The following is a 5968-nucleotide window of genomic DNA, read 5'->3' as shown; positions in this document are numbered from 1 at the left end:
TGAGGATGTGGTGAAATAGGAATGCTTTTACACTGTTGCTGGGAGTGTAAATTAGTTCAACCATTGTGGAAGATAGTGTGGCATTTCCTCAAGGATCTAGAACCAGAAATACCATTTGACCCAGCAATCCCATTACAGGGTGTTATAAATCATTCTACTATAAAGACACATGCACACAAATGTTTATTGCAACACTGTTCACAATAGCAAAGACTTGGAACCAACCCAAATACCTATCAATGATAGACTGGATAAAGAAAATGTGGCACATATACACGATGCAGTACTGTGCAGCCATAAAAATGGATGAGTTCATATATTTGCAGGGACATATTTGAAGCTGGAAGCCGTCATTATCAGCAAACTAACACAGGAACAGAAAACCACACACCACATGTTCTCACTCATAAGTGGGAGTTGAACAGTGAGAACACATGGACACAGGGAGGGGAACCTCACATACCAGGGTGTGTTGGGTGGTGGGGGGCTAGGGGTGGGATAGCATTAAGAGAAATACCTAATGTAGATGACGGGTCAATGGGTGAAGCAAGTCACCATGGCACATGTATACCGATATAAGAAACCTGCACATTCTGCACATGTATCCCAGAACTAAAAGTATAATAAAATATAACAATAATAATTCATTTACTTCAGAAACACGGCAGACAATTGAGAGTACTATTGAAACACTTAAAATTCAGAGAATGTCAGGAAAGCAAAGATGAAGATCACAACTCCATTTCTGAGTTGTAGTAAAAGATCTTAGCCAGGCCCCCATCCTAGGCTAGTCTCCTCCATTAAGCAGGGACAACCAAAAGATAAGAAAGCCTTGGCCTCATCCCCGTCATGAGACAGCCTGAACTGCTCAAAAGTAAGAAACAACTGGATGATACTGAGGAGTGATTCCTGATGAGTCATTAGGAATGTCAGTTGGTTCTCTTTTCAGTAGGTGGCTTAGCACCCTTCTGGAGAATAGAGTAGGAGTCTGGGGCTGGAGGCTGAAGACCAACATCCATCAAAGTTTGCCTTATTTTCGGTAATGCTCTTTTTCTTATTTCAATAGCAAGAAACCTGAAATCCAGGGAAGTCATTTAAGAAACCCCTCTGACTGCAACCTGAAAGCGTCTCCCAAGAGAGACTAGGGGTGGATATGATGACTTCAACTTCAGTGAGCCTCTTGTTCGATAGGGGAGAAGCCAGAGAAGAATCTGGTGTTGCCGGCCAGAGTTTGTTTCTCTTTCTTCTCTGGAGCCTTGTTTTCTTGGTATTCTGTTGCTACATGTTTCAACTCTGGGAGGTCAAAAGTGGGTAGGGGAACTAGAGCAGTCTTCTTTGACAGCACCTGCCCCATGTCACACATCTCTTTCTGGATCCTGCTATTGGGGGTGGCACAGATGGGATTAAAGAAGCTCAGTCGTGGGATCACCTCAGTAGGATCCTCCAGTTTGAAGGAGCCTTCAGAATCCTGGGCCCATTCAATGGTGCACAAGCTATGCTTGCCTTGCTGGTGGTTCTGACACTTTGTGGGGTCACAGCTACAGTCCACACCACAGTCTGAATTTTGCTTCCTCCACCCACACTGTTTGTTCCTACACCAACCCTTGCAGGAACACCCTTGGATTTTCTTCCTGGACACCTTAACTAATTTTTTTTGGCTTCCATTACTCATCATCCCCCTCATCACCATCACCATCACCATCCTCATGCTCATTCACAGAATGATATGAACAATATTTTAGATCCTCAATGACCTTTCTTTGCTCCAGGAAGTTTAACACGAGGTTTAGGCTTAGGTGGGACATATTCAAAAGAAGAGTCTGGAGATAGAAGAGTATCCTTAGGAAGATATTTCTGTCTACTGGCTACCTGGAGAAGGGTCAGGGGTCAGTTTTGCTTGATGATTTCATTCTCTTGGAAAACTGCTGATTTTGCTCACACACTACTTGCATCTTCTCAAGGTCTTCATCCTGACACTTCAGTGTGCTCAGTAGCTGCTGTTCCTTCTCACTGACTGATTCCTCTAACTGCTTCTCTGCAATTTGGCTCTGCTGCAGCTGGCCGAGAAGGTACAGCCCCTTCTCTTGGTGCTGTTACTCCATTCTGACCAGCTCAGCTTATAACTCTGTCTCTAACTCAGCAAAGTGATTTTATTCCTCAAACAGCATCTTCTGCACGTCAGCACAGCTGACCTTGCTTCGTTTCAGGTTGCTTTCAAGTTTGCTGACCTGTATTTTGGAGGAGACCAGCTCTCAAATCAAATATTTCAGGGCACAGTTGGCTTCCAGAATGGTGTCAATATTCTCCCAGCATTGTTTTGACCTGTCTTCACTTTCTGTATCCAGCAGCTTCTTCTGTAGGTCAGCTATCTGAGAGCACTCCTGAGTTCCATTTCAGTCTCTAGGCTTTCAATCTGCTTTGTAATAGAATTTTCTGACTCCAAAACTTGACCATGCACTTCAGTAAGGGAGAATGTATGTCTCTGGAGTTTAGGAGGTGGATTCTCCCCAGATTCCTTTTTTTTCTTTGAGTTGAGCCACATCCTGAACCAGGATCTTTCTATCTTCAAGGAGCCCATCAGATGGCGTTTGGCTTCCTGAGTAGTGACCATAACTTCAATTTTGTTTCCAAGCCAATTCTTCACTCGAGTTGCAGTGCCTTCCACTCCATGGCTCTGAGTCTCTTTCTGCTTATCTACGACTTCCCGTTGTTTCTGGAGAGCATCCCTGAGACACTTGCTGGCAGCTGCTGCCTCCTCTGTTTTGCATCTTAGCTCATTGGATTGTTTCTGGAAGTTTCTTTCAAATTTGAGAAGTTCATATTGCCTCTTACTGTCTCATTCTTTTAACTGTATTATTTATTTGTCTTTTTTCTGCTTCCACTGTCTAAACTTCTCAGCGTCCTCTTTCATTTGACACATTAACTGTACCCACCAGTTTTTCATCATCCGTATCTCCTGGTTCAGACTGGAGACAGTATGCTCTGTGGATTCTTTTAGTTTCAGAAGTTTGGACTGCTCAGTCGGTGTCTTCCTCAGATCAGCTATTTGATCCTCCAGCTCCTGGAGATATTTTCAGTGGCCACACTCAACTTGGCTTGGTTGACATCCTTCTTTGCTGTCTGAAGTTCAAGAACAAATTCTTCCTTTTCCTTTTCCAGATAGATGACTTCCAGTTCTAGTTTTTTTTATGTTTTGCTGGTATTGGAACTGAATGGGCTGTAGCTGGCAAATGTTCTGAGTCATATTCCTAGCTAGGGCCTCTTTCAGTGCAGTGGCTTTATTCAACTCAACCAGCTCCTTAGACATCTGAGCTTGACAGAAAGCATGCTGAGTGGTAAAAGCATCAGAATACCTGCTCCTCTCTGAACTGGTTTCCACTAGAGCTTCTTGTTCCACCACATTACTAATGGATGCAGCCATGCAAGCAGGACTTTCATCCGATAACTTGGTAATGAATTGCTGCAGGTTACAAATTATTTCTACATTTTCTTTCAATTCCTGGTCTTCCAAAACCTCCACTAGCTTTTGAAGATCCAGTTTTCAGGCTGTATGCTGCCTTAACTCGTCTAGCTTGGTGTTACTTTTTTTTTTGAGACATTGTCTCACTCTGTCACCCAGACTGGAATGCAGTGGTGTGATCTTGGTTCACTGCAAGCTCCAACTCTTGGGTTCACACCATTCTTCTGCCTCAGCCCCCCGAGTAGCTGGGACTACAGGTGCCCACCACCACGCCCAGCTAAATTTTTGTATTTGTAGTAGAGATGGGTTTTCACCATGTTAGGCAGGATGGTCTCGATCTCCTGACCTCATGATCTGCCCACCTCGGCCTCCCAAAGTGCTGGGATTGCAGGCATGAGCCACCGTGCCTGGTTGGTGTTCATTTTTTCATTCACTTGCTCTGTCAAAATGATCCTCTCCATCATCTGGGCTGTCTGACCAGCTGCCTCGCTCAGACTATGACTTAATCTTTTATTCTCCATCAGGGATTGTAGATTCTCTGATGGTTACACATTTATAGATCCAGGCAGGGTATGTCCATGGGCTTGTAGCAACAAAACTTGTAGCTGTTGTAGCTGTTTTACCCGTTGCTTTAGATGATTAAGTTCAGTTGTCTGGGGATCAATATTAGCAACAGGTTGGTTCCTGTTTTTTCTTATTCTGTCATCATAGTGAAGGGTATTTAGTTTCTTCTGAATTGGAGCCAGCAGGACTCACACAGGCTATTATGGTTATTACCACTTAGAGAATCTTGAAGCAGTGGAGCCAACTTGGAATCGCTGTAGGAATCAAAGTCACCCTTTTTGTCATCTCCAAGAACACTGATTACATTTCCCAAGCATAGAAGGCCTCAATTAATATTAATACCCTCTTTTAGACGAACCCCTTCAGCCTTGGTTTTCTTCTGTCTTTCTGATTCAGAGAGGTCTACAAGATGCAGCTTGGAGTGAAAGCTGCTATTCCTGTCACTTTTCTTTCTCTGCTCTATGGAGATTGTAAAGATGGCATGAGATTGAGATGACTGGGCGTTCATAGCTGTGGAGGCCACAGAGTTGTTGCTCTGCTCCAAACAGGAAACAGTACCCAAGGCAACTAAAACAGTCTTCTCAGTGAGTCCTACAATCTTTATGCCTTCCTTAGGATCGTCCCATATATTTATTTGAGCTTTCTTACAAGATGGGCATAGAAGATCCAAAATTTATTCATTGTAAATCTCTAAGTAAGACATGTTCAGAATAAATTCCAAATCACTCTTTTTATCAATTTCTTTGAAGAGCAGTTTTATTATCCTAGGAATAACCCCAACTGTTGGTTCATTCTCTTGCTCTGCAGTGTATGCACCTCCCATTGAATAGGTTTTTTTTTTTTTCCAGAGCAAGTCTGCCCATAGGCCAGGACCATTGCATTATATCATTTAAATATGCTTTTATGAATGGTGCTACTGCTGTATTGAATACTTCTTCCTGTTCATTACAGGGGTCAAACACAAAATCATAGTTGAAGGATTTATCAGTACCAACCACCACCTGAGGCTCCCTGGGCATGAAGGAAAGGCATATCTGGCAGCCCTCACTAATTTCTTTGGGGACCAGAGGGCAACAACGCAGTGCCACTCTTACAGGAATTCCCTTCACCTCTTCCTTCATGATCCTATCTCACCACTACCTCAAACTAAACGTCCTTTCCTGGTTCTCCCCAGTTCTCCCCTTACTACAGTTTCCTTATCCAGTCCACTGTTGATGGGGATCTAGGTTGATTTCATGTATTTGCTATTGTGAATAGTGCTGTGATAAACACATGAGTGCATGGGTTTCTTTGGTAGAAAAATATAAATAATAAAGGTGGCCAAGAGCAGTAGCTCATGCCTGTAATCCCAGTACATTGGGAGGCTGAGGTGGGAGGATCCCTTGAACTCAGTTGTTCAAGACCAGTCTGGCCCACATGGTGAAACTCTGTCTTTACTAAAAACACAAGAAAAGTTAGCCAGGTTTGGTAGCACACACCTGTAATCCCAGCTATTCTGGTTGCTGAGGCAAAATAATCCTTTGGACCTGGGAACAGGGCATTGCAGTGAGCTGAGATTGCACCACTACACTCCAACCTGGGTGATGTAATGAGGCTCTGTCAAAAGAGAAGAAAGAAAGAAAGAAAGAAAGAAAGAAAGAAAGAAAGAAAGAGGAAAAGAGAGAACAATTTATTTTTGAAAGGAATATCTTAAACAGCTCTATGCACACAAAGTTGATAATCTTCATGAAATGGACAAGTTCTTGAAAGACACAGTCTGCCATGTCTCACACCAAAAAAAACAAAAACAAAAAAAAAAAAACTACATAATCTGAATAGGCTTATATATATTAAAGGAATTGAGTAAGTAATTAATGATACTAATATTTAACAATAATAGATACAGTATAACTTTTAGGGATAAGAAATGTGATTTAACCAGAAATTTTAAAAAATGAAAAAAGT

General features: G+C 42.5%; 1 pseudogene; it reads right to left on the bottom strand.

Moving 5' to 3' along the window:
- Window positions 1-1168: 1168 nt before the first annotated feature.
- Window positions 1169-5148, bottom strand: LOC108528788 (chromosome-associated kinesin KIF4A-like; annotated as a pseudogene).
- Between the last annotated feature and the right edge of the window lie 820 nt (window positions 5149-5968).

This window comes from Rhinopithecus bieti, unplaced genomic scaffold (assembly GCF_001698545.2).
Source record: "Rhinopithecus bieti isolate Rb0 unplaced genomic scaffold, ASM169854v2 scaffold_5746, whole genome shotgun sequence".
Classification (NCBI taxonomy): domain Eukaryota; kingdom Metazoa; phylum Chordata; class Mammalia; order Primates; family Cercopithecidae; genus Rhinopithecus; species Rhinopithecus bieti.
This window is presented reverse-complemented; position numbering and strand designations above follow the sequence as displayed.